Raw genomic sequence first — 22,672 nt, 5'->3', positions numbered from 1 at the left:
GTGTGGGAATTTCACCAGAATCTGATGTCTGGAGTTTTTGGATGTGCTCATCTCTTCTCTGAGCTCCTCGTTCCAGGGCCTCTCTCTTGATAGCTTCGATCTTTGGATCTGCTTCTTGGTGCACTGCTCTAAAGAACTTTGAGCCAATCTCCATTGCTCCGAAGCACATGCTGTCCCCTGAATACAGTTTTGAATTAGCACTTCCATGTTACAATGACTTGCTGCTATCTGACCAGATTCGAAAAAAATTTATCCGCCAAAGCTGGGCATCCTGAGGTCCCAGAGAGACAGATGAATGTAGTTGTGTTGACATCATGACCAGCAAAAGGTTCCCAACTTCCAAATGCAACAAATATGTGGAAGGATTGATGTCTGAGCTAGAAATGAAAGACAGAACAGAAGAAACAACAAAGCCAGCTACGTCCTGATTGCCTTTTGAGAGTCCGGTCGCTTCAGCTTCTTTTTCGTTCAAACAAAGTGACAAGCAGCTTTTACGCTGCTCACATGTCAGATGCTCAATATAATACTTGAGAAAAACACTAGAAAGTCGAACAGCATTGGTAGCTTTTGCAAAAGCTACATGGGAACCAGGAGTGGAGGCAGCCTCCTGTAGAGTCCCAACATGTTCATCTACAAGGACTCTGCCAGAATCTAACTGTAGATGCAGAGAGTCTGCATGCTCAGGAGCTGCAACTGTTTGAAAATCCCTAGTTCACCAGCCAGATTTGGAGCTGACAGAGACATGCCATTTTCAATATTCATAACAGCGCCAGGCCCATGATCCATAACTCTGCTTGTGTTACTTTCAGAGATTATCAAACTGTCATTAGAACTTGTAATCTGATGGGTTGTCTTGTTAACGGACTTCTGTGGTATGGAAGGCTCCATTTCAGAAAAAGCATTTACTGGATATGCATTTGAGAAGGAGGCCAGTTGTTCTGGGCCTGCATGCCTGAAGTGGCCATCCCTCCTTTCAAGAACAAGGAGCATGTTTTCAGCAGGGATATTTTGTTTATAAGGCATGTGCTCCTTATGTGGTTCCTACTTTGAACCAGGTGCTTCGTCCATACTAGTCTAATTCTGCTGCAAATGTGGCACAGACGACAAAAGATTTGATAATACTGAAACTTGAGACTCCAAAGAACAGCAAATCTAGCCAAATTCTTGAGAGGCAAATGCCATCCACTTTCTCAAATGCTTGTCCTGATTCATCGATACTGCCCAATAATGGTTCATTTTGATCTTCATTCCTGCACTACCACAAACCTTCCTTCGGAGAATCTGGAAGTGCTGCCTTGTCAAGACACCTGCAGATCGTTTTTCCAAGATAGGAGTTGATAAACAACAGAAACTGCAGGAGGAATTCCATGTTGCAAAAATTTCAAGAGTGCTCCTGTACTACTGGGTGACAGTGGATTGAAATCGATATCTTCTTTGTCCTCTTCATCACTCTGTGTGCAACTAGTACTGTCAATCATTAAGGCAAATAAACATGAGGTTACAAGTCATATAGCTGAACCTACTATGCAGAGGAGGCAAATGTTCCAAGCATTTTAAAGCCAGCTATGAACAGGATTCTTGTCACTACTCAGGAGGCTTTTGTTATCTGGGAGACGCAAGGTTTCATATTGTATCAATAGTTCAATTGTCATCCATTGACAATGCAACCAATGGCGGTTTCCCATGCTTCAGAGAAGATTTGATTGTCTCCTGGCTCACTGGAGATCCAGATTCATACAATGCATTAGCATCATCAATGATATCTGGAACTCTAGGATTGACAGTTTTGGACAGCACTAAAATTGTTCAAAGATTTTGAAGAATTTCATGGGGCTTTTTCTCTTCAACACTTCCTGATTGTTCTTAGCATCAGTGACCGACAACATTTGAAGGTTCTTTCCCAACATTGAAGAGATTGAACCATTTCTTAAAGGCTCAGCAATGATCTATTTGATGAATCTTGTACCACTTGACTTTTCATCATCAACCTATTGCCTATGGAAGACCGATGGAGTATTCTCAAGGGTATGATGCTTTGGGGATGCAATCTTGTAATGCCATATTCATGGAATGCTCTCTCCTACTCATTTGAGTGTATAGGTATTGGGTATTGACTCAAGTTGGATAAGAAGTACTCAAAATACTTGGAACAGGGCCAAAACATGGTGCAATCCAAACAGGGACAGATTTGGAAAAGTTGCTACAGAAATTAGTAGCATCATTCTAACGACAAAGAAACAATTGGAAGTGATACTGTACATCATAAGATTCAAGTGGAGCCATCAAACGTCTCATTTGGACACATATTTCTCGAGCTAGAGCCTATTTGGTACCGGCAGTTCACTAGCAGTTTACTGTGGACAGTTTTGGAAATTCTTAAACAGAGAGGGGTATTGCTACTCCTAAATTCAAACCAGGATTTCTAATTGATACTAGACATCCTAACCTTCGAGCCAAGCTATCATACACCTTATTTGGACTTCTATTTTTCAAGGATCAACATATTTCTTCAACTTGACTGCAATGGCAGCTGAGAACAATAGCTCCAGCTCTAGTGAACAACGTTGGCTTCAATTACAGGCTAAAATGGACAAACTTGGACAAGGTTGGCTTCAAACACAAGCTAATATTGACAAACTTGTAGTTTCGGCTGAACAATGTATTGCTCTTACAAAGGCACTTATGGAAAAAACAGCAAGATCTGAATCAAATGCTTATGCTCATGGCCAGCATCAATATGCTGATGGTACACTTGGATCAAATGCTTATGCTTATGGACAGCATGTATATGCTGATGGTACACACTATGATCCACATGCATCTTATGAATATGAACAGCAACAATATGCAAATGAATATGAGCAGTATGCAAGTACATCTGGACAGCATGTTAATGCTTATAAATATGATGTACCATATCATAATGCAGAGTATCATCCCATTGAACCTTGGTAGCAGAATGGTTATTATGGTCAACATGCTTATGCTTATGAGCATCCATCTCTTCAGCAAAATAGTTCTTATGGATGTAACAGAAATGGTTATGCTTATCAGTACACTTCTAGCTTTGATCAACAGCAAGCAAGTGATTATGACCAATACACTGGGATCAATGATCAAAGGCAACATGCTTATGTATATGAGCAGCAAACATCAGTAGAAGCAAATGTATATGCTCAACCAAACTGTTCCTCTGATGTGCAGCAGGGCTATTATCACCATATGCAGTATGAACAGCATGAGCAATATGGTTATGAGTATGGACAGCTATCTGTTGTACATGATGAGCATGGACAGCCATCTGTTGTACATGTTGAGCATGGACGGCCATCTGTTATACATGAACAGCAAGATGACTATGAGCAGCATGTCAAAAATATCATAGAGCTGACCAATGGTGATGAACAGGTGTGTAAATTGCTATCTAAAGCTAAACGTGTTAGACACCTTACTAGTGATACAATACGGGAACTGCATGCTGCGGGCTTATGCTATCGTTGTGCTAAGCCACTATCTTGTAATCACCAAGCCACATGTAGGGCAAAATCTGCCAAAATAATCTTGCTATTTGAATATTATGATGTAAATGATGAAGAACATCTTATTGAAGATGATGAAGAACATCTTGTTGAAGACCATTCTGGTATGAGTCTACAACAAGAAGTTCAACAACAAGAAGTTCAGTTCAAGAAGGCAGATTATGGATAGCGTGTGGACTTGGAGGACCATCATGCAATGGAAACTTCGTTAGTGAGTACTATTATGATGATCATATTTCTAGCAGTATTTGATTTCGATCTTATGAAAGTTGATCCAATGCATGGCAAAGATACAACTTTTCCTTTTGATCCAGGAGGCTATAGGCTGATTTTGATCTCCTGCATAGATTAGTACTACTATTGAGTATTAAGTAATCTTTTCCTTTATCCCTTGTAATGCTGTACAGAGTAGTACTTTGTTTTATCCATCTCCTCTTTAGCTTGTTTCTAGGTTTGTTTTTGAGGACAAAAACTTTTGGGAAGGGATGGATTGTAAGAAGTTAGGAATAGTTAAAACTGTTGATAATATGCCATGTCACACTGACATTGGTATATAAGGAGATAAGTTGTAATTTTTCATATCTTTTTGACATATCAATACAATTACAATCCTTCTCTCCCTTCTTGCTCCAAGCTTCCATGGCTTCTTCATCTTTCCTATCTTTCTCTCTCCAATTCTAGTCTTTCTCTCTCCTCGTCACTCTATTTCTCTCTTCTTGCAGTCTTTCTCTCTCCTCTGCAGTCTTTCTCTCTCCTCTTCTTCTCTCCCTAGTTCTCTCTCTGACACTTGGCCTTCCATTCTAGTGCATACATGATGTCTATGCCTAGAGCATCCTTCACCTCTTTGTGCAACCATAGGCACTACCATACATGCCAAAATTCAATGAGGTAGTGGATAAGCCAACCATTTGCATAGACATCAGAATCTTTAATGTAGGCAATTTGGCAAAGTGGATCGTTGATTTTAGGTGTGGTCCAAGGCCACCTTCTTCTTTCTGCTTCTTCTCTTTGGCCGCTAGCACTCTTCAATGACATGTTGCTTCACATCAGGGTTTGCAACATTCTTATTAAGACCTAGCCTCACCATGCTTGCAAAGAGCATTAGGCGGGCCAATTTATAATACCTAGTCTAGGGGTATTATCTCTAGTGAAGTCCAAAACTAAGTTGTTTGCATATTAATATGAATGGATGATAGTTGCACTATGCATGGCCTTCATCCCATCTATGAGTGCATGAATGAAGCTAGGCTTATTGTCGATTACACCTAGGATTCTAGCTTTTATCCTAGCACTGAGCTCCACATTAGGATTAGGTTAAAACTATATGGGGACTTGTGGAGGTGCTTAATAATTCTTTTATATTTACATTTTGTGAAGGGGGCCCACATAAGCATATCATTTAATATGCCACCTTTGAAGAGAGGAAATAAAATAACCTAGGGGGGCTCATAAGTGTAGGCAACACATCGGACAATTGATGCATTGACCTTTTATTGAGCTCTACCTAGAATTGTTGTATCTTTGCCTTATCAAATCCCTTATACATTTTGGCATGATATACAAATTTCATGAGGGAAGTAAGTGATGCTTTCTATAGTGACCTCCATATCCTCTCCAAAGGCACCTTGGCCTATCACACTCTTGAGCTTGAGGGCATCAAATAGGATACCAAATGATGGTGCATATTGATTATTTCAGAGTGTGGTATAAGGGTGTCCACCCTTGACAAACCACTTGCTTGACCTGTGGGAGTGGGGCATGGACTTCCACCTATGGTAGCCTTCAATCACTTGAGAAGTGAGGTTTCACCTAACAAGTCCTTTGCTTCCTTGGAGCATGCCCCCTCCTTTTCCACTTTGCATTCCAGAATGTTAGCTTCTCCCTTGAAGCTAATGCTAGAGTCAATTCCTTGAGATCCTCTAAGATCTTTGGTGCATTTCCTAGTAGCATGCAATACAGATGTAAGTTCCTCCTAGAAATCCACACTACATCAGCACAACCAAGTGCCCTAAGCCTTGTTACTATAGTAGCATGTGCATGGCCTCACTTGTCCCACTATAGAAGTTTACAAGGGCAATCTCGTTATTATTGATGAAAGAGATTTACTCATTCATGCGCAACAATATAGTATGCACCAAGAAAATCCACAATACTTTGCAACATTGAGCTCCATCTTTGCTAACTATTGAGTTGTTTTATAGTAAATGAATACAAGTGTTTAAGTATAGTGACAAAACCTAAATCTATAAATTGCAAGTGAATTATAATATAGGATTGTATGTATGAAACATTGAAAACTCACATGCACAATTCACTACTGAGAAGCACAATATATGAAAAAATTTTATAGAATATTTTACAATAAAGAAAAACATATGTTTTATCATAGTGACAAACACTAACCAAAGAAACTGCATAGTGCTCCATCCACCTTTTTCATTGAACTCAACAGGGATGCTTGTCAGAATTTATAAGCAGTGATGGTAGAAAACTTTGATTTTACACGAAAGGTTCTGTCTTCTTGCTCAATCACTTCGTATCCTTTGCTCCACCAAATAAGCTTCCCCTAATGATATCTTTGCTCTAGATATGGGTGCTCCAAGATAAGGAATTAGCCGCCCCATCAACCAGTTTAAGCTCTCCTCTGGGTCTCAGATCAACCCTAGCATGGACCTACAATGCATTTATCACATTAGCATACACAGAAATAGTAAGGTTTAATCTTATTAAGATTAACCTTATTTTAAATTCCACTCCCTATAGATTAGCTAGTAAAGCCGTGGACTTATTTTTACCTATCCTAACTACCTTGTAAGGGCCATCCCATCTAGGTTCTAGCTTCCTAGGAAATAGCTCCCTACGCACATCGTAATACAAAACTAATTATCCTTTTCTAAAGGTATATTTCTTCACTTTCAAATCATGCAATTGCTTCATCCAACGTTTAGCTACCTCCTGGTTAGTAAACTCAGCAATTTAAGCTCATCTAGGTGGGCTATGGTCGTGAAACGCTCAAAGAGTGCATCCTCGGCTCCCAAACAATGGTTGATTGCAAACCGTATAGTTGGCAACTCGATTTCAAGGGGTAACACACACTCTTTCCCATAAACTAATTTGAATGGAGTATGGCCAGTAGCTCGCTTCAACGTTGTATTGTTTGCCCATACTGCCACGTATAATTTCTTATCCTAGTCCCGTTTCTTTTCAGAGACTATCTTGGACAGGATACCCACAAGCTACTTGTTAGTACTTTCAACTTGTCCATTTTCTTGCGGATTATAGGGGTCGTCTTGTTATGCTTGATTTGCCAAGCTACAGTCAAGCTTTTAATCACCTTATTTAGGAAATGGGTTCCATGGTCCAATAGTAATTCCTTTGGTGGACCAAATAGGCATATAATCTACTCTAATAGGAAACTGGCAGTCTCTTTTGCATGGTCTTTCCTTGTTGCACATGCTTCTGACCACTTTATAAAGTAGTAAATTGCCATGATAATATATCACTTTTGTGTAGTGGATGACGGAGTAATAGAACCCACAAAGTCGATTCCCCACTTTTTAAATGGAAGCATAACCATAATCAAAGTAAGTGGTCGCTTCCTATTCTCCCTACTGTCATGTTGTTGACAATTATTGCATCTCTTAACATACTCGAATGCATCTTGAAAGATAGACGGCCCACTGATATCCAGCTCTTAAAGCTTTTTGGGTCGTCAACAAAGTGCCCTCCACAAGCGGAGTCATTGCACTCTTCCAAGATAAATGGAACCTCGTCAGGCATCACACATCTGTGATAGATATCATCAACACCCAGCTAATATAGTGTTCCTGCATTAACGTGAATTTTAAAGCGTGCTGTTTAATTTTTCTCTTCTTGGATTTTGATAGAGTAAGTCTAGTCTCTCCTGGAGATAGATAGTGCATTATAACAGCATACCAGGAGGGAATAGAAGATGTATCAATCTTAAACAGTATTTCCATGTCGTTTCCTTAAGCCAAGACCTCTTTTGGCTCTTTGAAATCCACAAGAGATTCTACAATGCCTTGTAGCTTTGGTGGCTTTCTCTTAATCTCGTAATCAACTTCCTGCAAAGTGATTAACCACTTTGCTAAATGATCAGGCAGCTGTAACTTATTGAGCAACAGTCTAAGTCCTTCCACCTTCGTATAAAAAACCACCTTCTCATAAAGAATATAGTGCTTGAATTTTTTGGTCGCAAATACCATTGCAAGAAGGCACAACTTCTCCATATAGGTGTAGTTAATTTTCGATATGCCCAACTTTTGACTTAGCAAAGACTATCGAATGGTACCACTTTTTCTCCCAAATTTGGGATAAGCAGCAGCTGATACTATACATGGTGGCTGCTGAAATTATATAGAATACTTCGCCCCTTTTAGGTGGTTTCAAAACAAGTGCTTTTACTAGCTCTTGCTTCACATCGTCAAAAGATACTTTGCAAGCATCACTCCATGCAAATAGACTATTAAAGGACAATAGGTTCGTTAGTGACAATCCTCTCTCTGCTAGGGCATTGATAAACCACTGATAATACCCTACTGAGGACAGAAAGCTATGCACCTCCTTTGTAGTGCGCAATGGGCTCATGGCGACTATGACCTTGATCTTTTTAGGGTCAGCCAATCCCTACTGAACTAACCACATGACCTAACAACAACCCATAGGGTACTCCAAAGATGCACTTCCGTTGGTTAAGAGCTATGAAAAATTGTCTGCAACGCTCAAAAAACTTCCGCAAAATGATCAAATGTCTATCCCTTACGGTGGCTACCCCTAGATCATCGATAAATACCTTCAACTCCTCTAGGGAGATGTCACCAAAGGTCTTATCAACTATTCTTTGCCACAAACCAGGTGCATTACATAAACTAAATGCTCTCAAGATAGTAATAAATGTTATTTTTAAGTTTGTCTTCTTCCACAATTACCATCTAGTTGTAACTTGCAAAACAATCCATGAACAAATATATTTCCCTCCCCGCTAGTTAATCCAAAATTTGGTCAATAATGGGCAACGGGTTGTAGTCCTTAAATCTTTGTTTATTTAGCTCTCTAAAGTCCACACAAAGCCGAATTTGATTATTTTTCTTCTTCCTAATCACAACTGGTGAACACCATTCAGTATGTTGAATGGGGAAGATCAAACCCGCTTTCCGCAGCTTTTGTAGATCCTCAGGCAATTCGTCCCTTAGTTCAAAAGGCATGTGCCTTACTTTCTTCTATACAGGACGACTACCTTCCTTTAGAGGAATGGTATGCATAGCCCAAGCTAAGAGGAATGCCTCTAAGTTTGTTGTAGCTCCAAGTGAAGATACTACAAAACTCCTGAATTAGGGACACATAGACTTGTTCTTCTGAACTAAGCATGGATTACAATTTAACTGCCCGCGAAGCATTTGGCATACCAAGGTCCATCTCAATAACGTCTGCATCTCTTATTCGATCTTGAGGCTCTATCAACTCATTCAATGTTATCTGATAGATGTCTTCTATAGTGGATTCTTCTTTGGACTCATCGCTCGATGGCGTCTCACTAGTAGCTACTTATTCTCTAGTACTAGGTCTAGGCCAAAATTTTCCATGGTGGCCCATGGCATGGTTGCTGGTGTTCAAGACCCCAATATCATTAGGCAAGAACTACTAGGGGAAAATGTATTGCTGCCTATGATCAAGAATAGCTCTGACCATGGGGAGTGTAGCTCAAAGAAGCCTAGGAGAGAGTAAATGTACTTATTGCCAAATGATATCTCATCATCAATGTAATGCAATTTGTAATATTTTCTTGAAGTGATGAAAACCGATATTTGTTGGATATACATGCGATGTAGTTTGTCATACGCATCGTTTATTATTGTTTTTTACTTGAATGTTAAGTTTATTTATTGGATTTGTATGCAACACGATTTGTACCCTAAATTTAATACATAATGCTTTATTGAGTTCATGCGCAACATGTATTCATTTGAATGCATGTAACGGTAACTCAAAGACATAAATAAAACAAATAACAAGCAAATTAAAAAAATTAAAGACGTGCCAAAAAAATTGTATTCATATTCATAACATTTTACATGGGATCCATTACAACCACGATTTTACAAAATCTCTTTGGAGGCTACATTTCGTATATATTTTAATAGTGCATCCCTATCATTGATCTCCGCATGAGACCTACCCTTCCATCATTGGAAGAACCTCACTATCCGCAAATCCCTATCGGTGACAGTGACTCTCCTTGCATGCACTCCTGCATAGACCGAATCTCCAAAAAATTCGATGAGATAAGCTTTGGCAGCTTCTTGTAGTGCAAGGAGGGCTTGGGCAGTCCAGCGATCGGGTTGTTGCAAGTGTGATCCATTTGGAAAGTGCCTCCTACTATTCTTAATTAGTATGCCATCCATAATCTCTCGCACTAGCTTTTGGAATGAAGCCTTTGGTATCAAGAGGTGTGTAGTCTTCTGGTAATGGTGGATCTCATGAAGAGCCAATGTGTGTGGCCTCCATCGACGCTTGCAATGCTAGTGTGGTGGTGGTGAAGTTAGGGGAGGTGGCCTGTGCATGGGATTTCTAGGAGGTGTCTCCGAACTGCTTTCTTGGTGCGTGCCATGTCTTCTAGGAGAGAAAACTCAAAACTCAAAAGTGAAATATGTAAAATGAGTTGAAACTTTAAACTTATACCAAACTTTTAAAAAATCCTTAAACTTGAATTAATGTATCCAAGCTTTGGAAAAATATGACCAATGATCCGATTAACGTGAAATTTTACCTGTGGACTCCCCTAGGATATATCAACTACCCAATAAAATTTTGGCCTCTTCAGAAGTCTGTAGGAATCGCGAGATTCAAGGCCCCATACACGAGCCTTTAGATAGGTGTCCCAGAGGCTTCTAATGGGGCCAATTTTTTAATATCCATGAGTTTTTGTGATGCCCGCGGCGAGACATGTTGGTGAAGTTTCACCAAATTTTGATTTATAAAATTAACGGTTCAATCATTTTTTTGAAAATGCATTAAGTGGATGATACTTCACTAATAACAAAAAAAATCACCACCACCGAGTGTGCACAACTGCATATTAAATGTGTTGTCAACCAAAGTATGTGAAATATTGGAAATTTAAAAATTCACAAAAAATAAGTCATGGGCCAATCGGAATATCACATATCGAATATACTGTTACCAAACCGCTAAATACAGTAAAGATATAGTGCATCGGTCCATGTACAATTGATCACTAATGTGTGAGTAATTGCACATTGAATTTATCCTCAACAAAACTACTTTCAAAATTAGAAACTTAGAAATATGCACAATGCAAATCATGGAAAAATAGAGTATTAAATATCAGATTTGGCATCATGAAACCATGAAATACACTGTAGATAGTGCATCGCACCAAGTATAACTTGAGTTAGAGAAAATTTAGCTCCATTTTGCAAGCCACTACTATCAAATATTTGAGGGTCTACTGGAAAGATAACCCAAAACTAAGCTCCTTACAATCTACAACCAAACTTGAGCTACGAACATAGATCCAATTACAAGGTAGCTTCTCAAAGCATATTGTTGATATGACAAGGTAGCTTCTCAAAACATATTGTTGACATTAAGATTAAATACATCCTTGTTGTTGCGGATCCTACCAATAAGAACCACATCTATGGGCTTAATAGTGATACATTGGGATTGAATGGCTAAAAGTTGACAATCACCCATTAGATCAATCAAGTAACTTTCAGCTGCTTCCTAGATAGAAAGAAAGGCTTGGCTTTACCATCGCCCCACATTCCTTGCCTGGTTCCTTCAAAAGAACTTGTGATAGTGTCCTAACTACAGATCTTGCAGTATTTATTGCACCAACCTAGAGAATGGTGCCTTAGGAATAATCAAGTTGGCACTCTTCTGGAATTTCCTTATCTCAAGTAGTGCAGTTGTGCCTTGTTTCCATCTTTGCTTCTTATGTGTTGGAGGGTGTGTATTACCAGCTAGAACAATAGTGGGAGGTGGAGCAACTGGAGCATGTGGACCACCATTTCTAGACAATGGCGAACCATCATTATTGACCACACTAGGGCCACCATTGTTGGACACAATAGTGCCACCATTATTAGCTATAGTAGGGCCACCATTGTCAACCACCAAGGGACCTTTGTCACTCATAATACACTCACTAGATTAGGAAGAGTGTTGAGCTCTTGCTCTTGTAGGCGCCTTCTTGATAGGAAGCTTGGAACGTGCCATGGTTGTGATGATGAAGCATATAAAGGTGGAGGGTAGAGTGAAGAGTAATGGGAAAAAATGAAATGAGAGACTTGAATTATATACAAAAATTTTAAGCTTACTGTGGTGCAAATGAACTTTAAATTTATCATTTCATTTCATTTCTCCACCCCATCCCTACCTCCCTCTATCTCCTACCACCCCCCTCATGCCCCTCTCTATCTAGGCCAGTGAATGTTCCAAGTTTTGGAATTTTCATATCTTTGTCTTAAGATTTTGAAATCTACTTTGAAAAACATAGTGACAAACCTTTGAAATTTTAAACAAAATTTGGAAGACATCTCATGTTAAAGATAGGAGTATTGATGTGTCATATCCTTAGTACTTGTGCTCTCTTGTGGACTCTAAATGCATCAAAAGTATTATCTTTATCTAGGTCTCCATTTCTTGCCATCTCTCTCTTGGGTTGTCAACCATTCTCTGTGGCATTGTCTAGCTATGTTGTTTTTATATCTTGCTTTTCTCACTTCACATATTGCCCTACTTATAAATTCTGCTTGAGAGGTTTTGTACTTATTTTCTTTTTCCTCGTATTATATCTCTAATCTCCTATACCACCATTGTAATAATTGCCTCATAGAATTGGAATAATTGATGCCACCTCCATGATCAATTGCCTTTTGAAAAGCACAACAAGCTTGCCAATGAGATGGTTCCATGCCTTGAGTTGACCATACTGCCAAACTTCCTTGATCTTCAAAGTATAGACCATGTGCTTCAAGTATATGCTGCACAAGAAGAGAGATTAGAAACACAAACTAATTCAAAAGGATGATTTTTTTTGTAATGGTGACAATACTGACCATGTAGTGTGTTATATTGTTTGTAGTCCATGCCTCCACCATGGACTTATGAAATTTAGCAACTGTCTCTTTAAATGCATTGGCATCACCATCCCTAAAACCTCAACTTTTGTAAGAGAGCTACTAATCTATCTAGGTATATCCACACTTCTGCCTTTGCAATCCTCGTTCGTCCCCCATTGCTCCAATTCAAAACATCAAGGTGCAGCTTTTTCCATGCTTCATACTTCTTTGGTTGTTTTAGAAGTATATTTCCTTCCTCATCTCAAGGTGGAGATATAAACTTCCTAGCCTTGGATCTGCCAAAGCATGGTTTACAAGGGATATTTCCACTTTTTCTCGATTTTTTATTGTCCTTTTTTATTTCTACTTGGCCCTTGTGCAATCCAACTTCAAAGAGGACTTGTTCTACCTTCTTGCATGTAGCATTAGCTTCTAACACAAGCTGCATCTTGTATGCAAAGCGTATATATTCATATACTAGCTTCTCAATTGTTCTAACCAAACAATGCAATGTGCAAAAGTGAATCCTTGTTAGTGGTATTTCCAAAATAGGGCACCAATTTGGATCCACTGGAACTAGCATTCCATTTCTCATGACTTTTTGATCAAGTGTTGGAGCAATTTGTTGTCCTGCCTTGGCAAACCTTTCTTTCTTTCCATCTTTTCCTTTCTTCCTAGTTTGCATGCAGGTAATGCACAGAAATTTTGCATTCGCTGCATTTGATAAACCAAACATATACTTCAATGTTTTTAAATCACCTACAAGATTCCATTCAACATGATATTCCCCAAACCCCTCAATGTGTAAAATTTCTCCATTATTTTGATGGTGAATAATATTGGGTATATTAGTGAGGTTAAAAAACACTTTAAGTACTTCATGGTCTTCCTTTGGTACTTCAAATGCTGCAAGCCACCATATTTCATTCTCTGATTGTACACTAAATTATAAAGGATGATTTTCATCGATGTTCGGATCCAGTGCATGATTCATAAGTGTTATACTCACACGTTCAAGTTTTTGCCCCTTAATAATCTCACCCTCATTAAGTTTGAGGACATAGAACTTGACCATAGCAATCTAAACCCTTCATATATCCAATACAAAGTTGTTGGAGTATTCAATACAAATGCAAACTCTTTGGAACCATACTTCAATATGTGTGTATTTTCCAGATGTGTAGGCTCACCAATTAGTTCTAAAACTTTCTCATTTAGTTGTTTTCAAGCCTTCTTCATGTGAAATGTTTTTGGCAGAGGTATTACTCGCTTAGTTTTGAAGACTTGCTTAAATCCTGTATCCAATTGTTGATAGAGCATATTGTATGACTTAGAACTCATTCCCACCTTGTCACATAATCCTTGAGCATCTGTAGAGCAGTAAACAAGTTGCTCACATCCTAAGATGTTCACTTGCGACACCATCTACAGTGTCCCTGAATTTACAATTTTCCAATGCATTTTTGACCATATCCTTACTTAGGACTTTGGCAATAGTATCATTCTTTACATGAGGAAACATATTTCTAAAGTTGTAGCAGATTGAGTATATATATGTCTGTGATATTGTCCACTTCTTTTGGTTAATTGGTGAATTGGTTTAACTAATCAAATGTGTTGACATGCTTCTTTGGTTTTTAAAGTGGGCCCAATCTCCAAAGTTTTTGTGAGATTCCTCTTTATTTTTCGATTCTCCTTCTCCAAGTCCATAACTTTAGACTGTTACTCCATATTCTGCATGTGTGTATCATGCACAGCATCTTCAATGACAGACATTGCTTGTCGTAGGCTCTGGTTCTCGCTCTCCTTCTCAGCCAATAATCTATCCTTTTCCATCAAAGACTACATGTTCCCTTGTAATCTTGTCTACATATTTGTCAAGGCTTGATAAACCCCTGCTAATCCTTGTGTGACAAGTCTGTATGTGTATCCATACAATCCTTCATTGCCTTCACAAACAAACTTTACCAAATGATGTAAGCCCTTCAAATTGTGGTGGCCTTTGAGTGACTCGATCGAGTGGATAAATGCACCCATCAACCCAAAGGTCCACATTCACTACAAGGATATGGAGGCATTGCAACGGTGCTTTCCAACGCAAAATAGTGGCATTGCTATTTGCATCGTATTTGCGACGCAAATAGCGATAGTGCTCAGACGAAAAAACGCAAGCCGAAACCCGAGCGCGTTATTTTACGCGAACAAATGAAAGAGAGAGCGAAAGGGAGAGCAAAATCCATCGTTCATTTGAGAGGGAGAGGGAGAGAAAGAGAGGAAGAGGGAGAAGGAAAGCTTCTCACTGCCACTGCCATCATTCATGAAGAAGAGGAGGAAGTGTACGGAGGGTGAAGAGGAGCCGCCGTCGCGAAGAGGAGCCGCCGAATCCATCCTCGAGCCTTTACGGTGAGTGCATTATTCCTTCTTGCTTTGTTTTTATTTTTTATCTTTTTCTTTTACTTGTTTTTGTTAAAAATCATGTGTATTGAGAGAGGGAGAGGAAATAAGAGAGTGAGAAGAAGAGAGAAAAGGAAAGAAAGAATGAGAGAGAGAGAGGGAGAAAACATTAAACATAATAGGAAAAGAGAGAAAGAGAGGGAGAGGGAGGGAGGGAGAGAGGGAGGAAGATGTTGTTGTTATTGTTGTTGTTGTTTTATTTCTTCTTCTTCTTTTTAATTATTTGTTGTTGTTGTGTGAAGGAGAGCTACAAGCTCTACCCCAAGACCTACGGACTGCTTATTGATCAAGCGTTTCAAGCCGAGCGGCCATAGCTACCTCTCACATAGCTGACGTGCCATGCCTACCTTACGAGTGTAGTGAGCTTACCTTGATGCTCAATCGAGTACCCTCCTCTCTCTTGCACACCGGTAGCTCCATGATCCTTGTGGCAAGCTCAAGCAACCTCAATTCCTCTCCCATGAGCTCCATCCTCCATAGCCGCACGCGCGAGAAAAGAGAAGAGAAAAGAAGAGAAGAAGAGAAGAGGAGATGGTGAAGAGCTTCACCCTCGCGATCCCTCACTCCCACACACACCCATTCCCTCGCACTCTCACACTCCCTCTCTCAAGAGCACACACAAGCAAGAAGAAGAGAAGAAGAAGAGAGCCACTTTTTGCCACACACAAGAATGAGCTTCTCATTCACTTTTGAACTTTATATACATACCCTCCCATCTTTGGGCGGTCATCCCCTTTTTTACAAGGCCGGCCATTGGCCTAAGCTCATTTCTCATTTCCCACCATTCTAATTTATCCTATTCCCAACTAATATATACAATTTGCACAGGAGCAAGCCTGGCACTTTTTTATAAGGATTTGGGAGTGCTTCCACATTTAATGGTGTGCCTTTTACTCTTTTGCTGTCTCGGGGCGACACTAAGACTTTCTGGGGGTCATGCCAAAACATTTAAATTTTTCAGGGTCGGGTTACCAGTCAAGGCGCCTTTTCCTTCTTTTATCCTGCGCCTTTTGTGATATTTCCTTTTTTTTTCCATTTTCCGCTCCTCTGCTCCATCTTCCCGCTCCTCTGTGCTACGGTAAATACGGTAAACATTGTGGTAGTGGTAGTGGTAGTGGTAGTGGTAGTGGTAGTGGTAGTGGTAGTGGTAGTGGTAGTGGTAGTGGTGGCTGTTGTTTAATTTCTTATTTTCTTGTTTGTTGTTGTTGTGGTAGTTGTAGTAGTAGTAGTAGTAGTAGTAGTGGTAGTGGTAGTGATAGAGTAGTTATTGTTTAATTTCTTCTCTTCTAGTTTGTTGTTGTTGTGGTAGTCATAGTCGTGGTCGTAGTCGTCGTAGTCGTGATTGTAGTAGTAATAGTAGTTTTTTCTTCTTTTCTTGTTTGTAGTAGTAGTAGTAGTAGTAGTAGTAGTAGTAGTAGTAGTAGTAGTAGTAGTAGTAGTAGTAGTAGTAGTAGTAGTAGTAGTAGTAGTAGTAGTAGTAGTAGTAGTAGTAGTAGTAGTAGTAGTAGTAGTAGTAGTAGTAGTAGTAGTAGTAGTAGTAGTAGTAGTAGTAGTAGTAGTAGTAGTAGTAGTAGTAGTAGTAGTAGTAGTAGTTCTTCTTCTTTTCTTGTTTGTTGTTATTGTAGTAGTTGTTGTTGTTGTTGCTATTGTTGTTGTTGTTTTTTCTTCTTTTCTAGTTTATTGTAGTGGTAGTGGTTTGTTGTGGTAGGCATAGTCATAGTCATCATAGTAGCAGTAGCAGTAGCAGTAGCAGTAGCAGTAGCAGTAGCAGTAGCAGTAGCAGTAGCAGTAGCAGCAGTAGTAGTAGTGGTGGTGGTGGTGGTTTTCTTGTTTGTTGTAGTAGTAGTACTAGTAGTTTTTTTTCTTTTCTTGTTTATTTTTGTTTAGTTTTCTTGTTTATTGTTGTTGTAGTAGTGGTAGTAGTAGTAGTTTTTTCTTCTTTTTTTGTTTGTTGTTGTTATTGTTGTTGTTGTTGTTGTTGTTGTTGTTGTTGATTTTTCTTCTATTCTTGTTTATTGTAGTGGTAGTGGTAGTGGTAGTAGTAGAGAGAGAGAGATTTGTTGTGGTAGTCGTAGTCATGGTTGTAGTCATCGTAGTCATGATTGTAGTAGTAGTTTGCTATCTTTTTTCTTCTTATTCTTGTTCAAGGATCTTAGATCATTTTTCTTCTTTAGCTCCACTCCTCATTTATGTGATATACCCAAGCTCGACAAGTTACATACATCGAAATTACAAGATTACTTTGAACTAGAATAAGTTTTTTTTTTTTTGCAAATAAAATGTGGCTGATTTTATTACTCAAAAGAAACTGATTACAATGGAGTGCTCATGCTCAACAAACTAGCTGGAGCTGATGCAGAAACACAATTACATCATGTATACAAGTCTCTCAAGGCGGTTTGGGGGAGATGGGGGCAAGAAGCCATGGAGGAGGGGTGTATTGCCATCTGGGGATACATGCCTACATCACAAAAAATAGGTCCTTGCTGCCCCAGGTATACACGAAATGACAACGGAGCTCCTGACGAGCCCTGGACTTGCCCTACACCTGATCCCAATGGTCGTAGAGGGAGTGAATGATGAAGGTCCACAGCTCTGCTAAGGTCACCTGTGCTGAAAGTCTCTCTCCGCTGAAACTCTCCTAACACCACGCCTTCCAGATATGCCATCCAGTAAGACTCCCTATGATCTCCCATACCTCAGAGTGGTCTGTTGTGGGCTCTAGTACCTTGCGGATGGGTAGAGCCTCCAAACCGACCATTGCGCACAACCTTTCCTCAATGATGAATATCGTGTCTTGCATCCCGGCCTCATACAGAAGGTGATGACCCTCACTAACTGCATGCCAGCATAAAGCTCCCCATGAGATACATCCAACATTGGATGCTGTATGGCGAAGGATGCGGCATGCTCCTCTCCACATGAGCTGCGCCTCCTCACATGACCAAAGGCAGTGCTTTGGGGTTTCCAAAGGCTGTTGTGGGCAATGATTACAACCTCCCCCCTTCTGCATCTGGGCAAGCCAACTTCCCACCGCCAAGGTTCAATGTGTTACTAGTCATAAGAAATATGATACCCTCCTCGGCCTCCAGCTATCACATAGTCAGTGCCAGAAAGTCCGTCGAAATGGCTCCGTGATGTTGTGCTCTACCTAGTGCCTACTATGTGATGGCGCCCAATCCATATCCTCGTGCATCAGTACGTATCTGCCAATCCTTGCAATATACTCCAAGAACCTCGGTGGCTTCTTGGTGACTGCAATGGTCGGCCATAGCCACTCTCCTAGATCCCACTCTAGCTCATCAAGTGGTCTGCCCTCCCAGATCCAAAGGCACCACTCCATGAGCTCCTTCCAGAAAACATAGGGGTCCAATCGCCATGTCTTTCGCTGAAGGCCCAGCACTCGAATCCTCCTCCACAATAGGCCAGCTATCCCCTCATTCTACTGCCCTCTGTCAAGGGCCAGACGCCCCCTCTCTTGAACGGCATATGTAGATGATGTTTTCTTCTATTATACCCATTGTCTCTAGAGATATGCATTCTTAATATCATGTGATACTCATGTGATATTTCAATCAACTTACATGTACATGCCATTTTAATAATTATTTTTCTCAATCCTAGATGTTAAACATTGTTCTTAAAATTAGTCTACATTTTGATCCCAAACATCCCAACATTGTTTAAGCCAATTAATGCTACAAATTCATCAATGTGGATAAAATGACATATTTTCATAGCTTAAAAGATAACACAGATAAGCATGTGCATCCTAACATTAGAAGAGCATGACTTTAGCAATTATTCAAGTATAGGTCCATTAAAAGGTAGCTCCAAGTTACTACAATTATAACAAGCTTCTCCCAAAGAATTAAGAAATGTCATGTGCACTAATCTGAGTATGGAAATGCTAAAATATGCAACATCTTTCAAATGGAGGCTAAATATTCTTTAAGTACATCATATTACTCATCATAAAGGATTTATTTTTGTTTATCCATAAAATTACACCTTGCAATAAATTTTACAACTGAAAGATTTATGTAAAATATCCACTTGATCATTCTCGTACACAAAAGATAGAACATTCAATATAACTTTTATAGATTAACCACCACCTTGTTGGAAATGTGTTACAAATAATTCAACATAGACCAAATGCTTAGTGCTTATCTAGTAGATAATTTTCCAAACTTGTGTCCATATGTTACTATTATACATATCATATATAATTTCATAATTATATATCAAAGTTGACACTTGAGAGCATAACAAAGTACAATTCATGTGAAATCTTCAAATAAATCAATAATCTCAAAGAAAAGAAAAACCCTTACTAATCATGAAAAAAGGATGACTTTTAGACACAATGGACCTTTGGACATTATCATGAAGCTCCTTCTTCAATACCTTTTTCATATAAAGGACATGACAAACTACAACTGATTATAATTTCAAAACATCACCTTTTTGAAATATAATGAATTATTTACAACATTCATGACAATAAAAATGGCATCTTTGATCATTCATGTTCTATAATAATGATACCTACATGTACAACCAAATCCGCCTTTTGTTCAAGATAGATTGAAGTGTAGTTGAGGAGACCAAGACCTATAGTTGAAATGATGTCCAATATTTTATGTGATAGCTAAATTTTTTGAAGTACCTTCCATTTATCTATAGTAAGACTCAAGCTATCTAGAGAATTAGATATGTTATAGATAATGTCAACGAAAAATGATAGAAAATGCTTTTAACAAGACACCTTGTTTGACATACACAAGAAACTTTTACTTGTTTTGATGGGAAAAATAGCCAAAAGAAGACATGGCAGCCATAAAATTTAGGCCTTGTTGAGGATATATCCTTATTCACTCTATGATATCTCATAGGCTTGACGTGTATTAAAGTTAGAACTAAGAATTGTTCTTCAAAGGAAGCACAAATAGTTTGGCTTTAGAAAAGTGATGCCAGGAGGCATATTCCATGGTGAATTCCGTGCCACGGTGGATTCCGTGAGGTTTTACGGTGGATTCCGTAAACTTTGATGACCGGGGCTCATACACAAAGTGGATTCTTTATGCGAGAAGTTGATGGGGACGCCTGTCCTTTTCGGGTGTTTAATTAATTTAGTGTGTACATGGGTGATTCCATAGCGGGTGATTCCGCAAAATGCATATTAAATTAATAAACGTTTATGAGTTTAGAGTGCGCACTCGTAATAAATTAAGGTTAGGATTTATTTCTAACCTGTTGATTTATTTATGTAGCTGAAGATTGCTAGGTATTCACTTTTGTCGGTTTAATTGTATTATTTTACTAACGATTGTGAATGCTTCAGTTGATGTGTAGAGATAGCAGCAGTGGCGAAGGAAAGCATTGGAGTCTAGCGAGTATTCGACCTATGGATTATATTTTGATAGGCGCCACGCCTATATTTTGATATGTCTATTGAGGCATCGATTATTTATCATTATTTTGTATGCGCCTATGCACACGGACATGTTATTTCTATTTGGACATTATATTGGGCGTGCCAGACTCTTTGGGCACTGTCCATTAGCTTTATTCCTATTTTTGTAAAAGCAAACTCAAAAGCTAAAAGCTTGATATATTTTTGTAAATTGGGCTATTATTGAGCATGAAGATGGAATATACATAAAATACATGCTTTGTGAAGCGCTCACACAAGGCGTGGGGGGAGATTGAACCCAATTGGTCTCTTGCTCTTGTCGTTCATGCTTTTTACATTGTAATTTGTGCAAAAAGGTAGAGTTCATTGTTCTTGGGGACCTTTCGGGATTCACTACATGAGCATACAGTGACCGATCTGCGCACCAAAAAGGGTCAGAGAAAATCGTATATTTAATACGGTTATAGTAAAAGTGTATTTCGATGGAAAACCTTCTAGATCAAATCACACTAAACTTTGTAGATAAACCTTGGAGAAACAATACTTTGTGAAATTTTGTGTAACATCAATTCAATAAGTTTTGAACCAATCATGATTCATCCTTTAGATATAGTTAGTCATTTCTCTTCAAACTTGTATAAATAACACATGTAAACAAAAATATTGGCAACAAATTCTAAGTGTTTCTCTATTTTAGCCTCAAAATAGAATTTCTTTGGGAGGGAAAATCTATAGTCCCATTGGTATATGATAGGTTACATAGGCCAATTGGTATACCAAGTTTACCTTTTACATAGAAAAGTGGTCAATTGAATCAAGATTACTTGAGTATCTTAAAGATTGGGATAATGGCCAACTTGCAAAAGTGGTGAAAGAAGCATCACTATCCAATATGTCTTTGAGGATATAATGAGTTTTTCTAAGCATATGCTTCAAAGTGCCATATCCATGTTGCCAACCTAGGAAATAGCCCTAAATATGCAGCTCTATTGTTACACTCTCCTCAACATGGATAGCTCACAATATGCATTGAGAAACAATCTTCTACACCATGATACACATCTATATGCAAGTTCAACTTGGTGATACCCAATTCTTTGGAGTAGTGGCCCTGACTAGATTTTGGCTTGCCTTTACTAACCAATTGGGCCAAACTAATACTTGAAGTTTTGTTATCATCACATATATTTAGCTTATCATCTCATGCACCCATCTTATCCTAACAATTGACTGTGTTGAGAATCACTATATGCATCGTTCCCTAAATTTAGGCATTGAGGTTGTGCTCACAAGGGGAAATTTTTTAAGCAAATGATTGGGGCTTTAGGTAAGTATAGCAGTCTATGAAAGTAATTTTGGGAGAGTGATCCTAGATTTAGATAAGTGGTGATAATATTAGCTAAACATAACTAGGCTATTAGTATCATTTTAGGTGATCGATAGCTACAAAAAATCCTAGGGGGCCCACCTTATGGAACATGTAAGATACCATGTGAGTTCAAAAGAAAAGGTATTACATTTACTAAAATTTATAGGATTATATTTACAATAGGGATTTTTAAATTATAATTTTTAAAAAATATGTAATTCTAGTAAATTAAAAGGGGTCACTTTAAGGCCTTATAGCATGTAAAAAAAGGTATTTATTAATATCCTTTGAACGCACGTTACATATATGATTTCTTTTAGGTGGACTCCCTGAGGAAAAAATGCCATTAAAAATCATCCCTTGGAAATTTTAGAGCCAACAAAGTGTTTTTACTACAAATAAGATTCCCTTTTTAAAACAAGCAAGCTAAAACATGAATTTCACTGAGTGAAAGTCTTCTTTTGGTTGTAGAGCCTTGAAAAATAAGGTTGTATGTCCCTTATCTGGAGTCTATTTTTTGTGAGTGAGTGAATAATATTTTGGGCATTTTGAGGTGCTCCATACACGCATTGATGATATCAAATTTCCCAAGTTATGCATTCAATTTTTTTGGGCTATATTTTAGATATTTTGTTTACCAACCCTACATAGCCACCAACAAAGGGTTTCTTGTACTTGTCAAAATCCTCCTTGACTATCCTATCCACAAAATTTTATAGTGAGTAGACTATTTTTAATTATGTAGTTCTATACTCCCCCTAATCAATCTTTTGCATTTTAAATT

The sequence above is a fragment of the Lygodium microphyllum genome, chromosome 2 (genome assembly GCF_053477565.2).
Source record: "Lygodium microphyllum isolate KBCC chromosome 2, Lygodium_microphyllum_v1.1.10, whole genome shotgun sequence".
Lineage (NCBI taxonomy): Eukaryota > Viridiplantae > Streptophyta > Polypodiopsida > Schizaeales > Lygodiaceae > Lygodium > Lygodium microphyllum.
The sequence above is the reverse complement of the archived record's forward strand: the minus strand, read 5'-3'. Positions refer to the sequence as shown.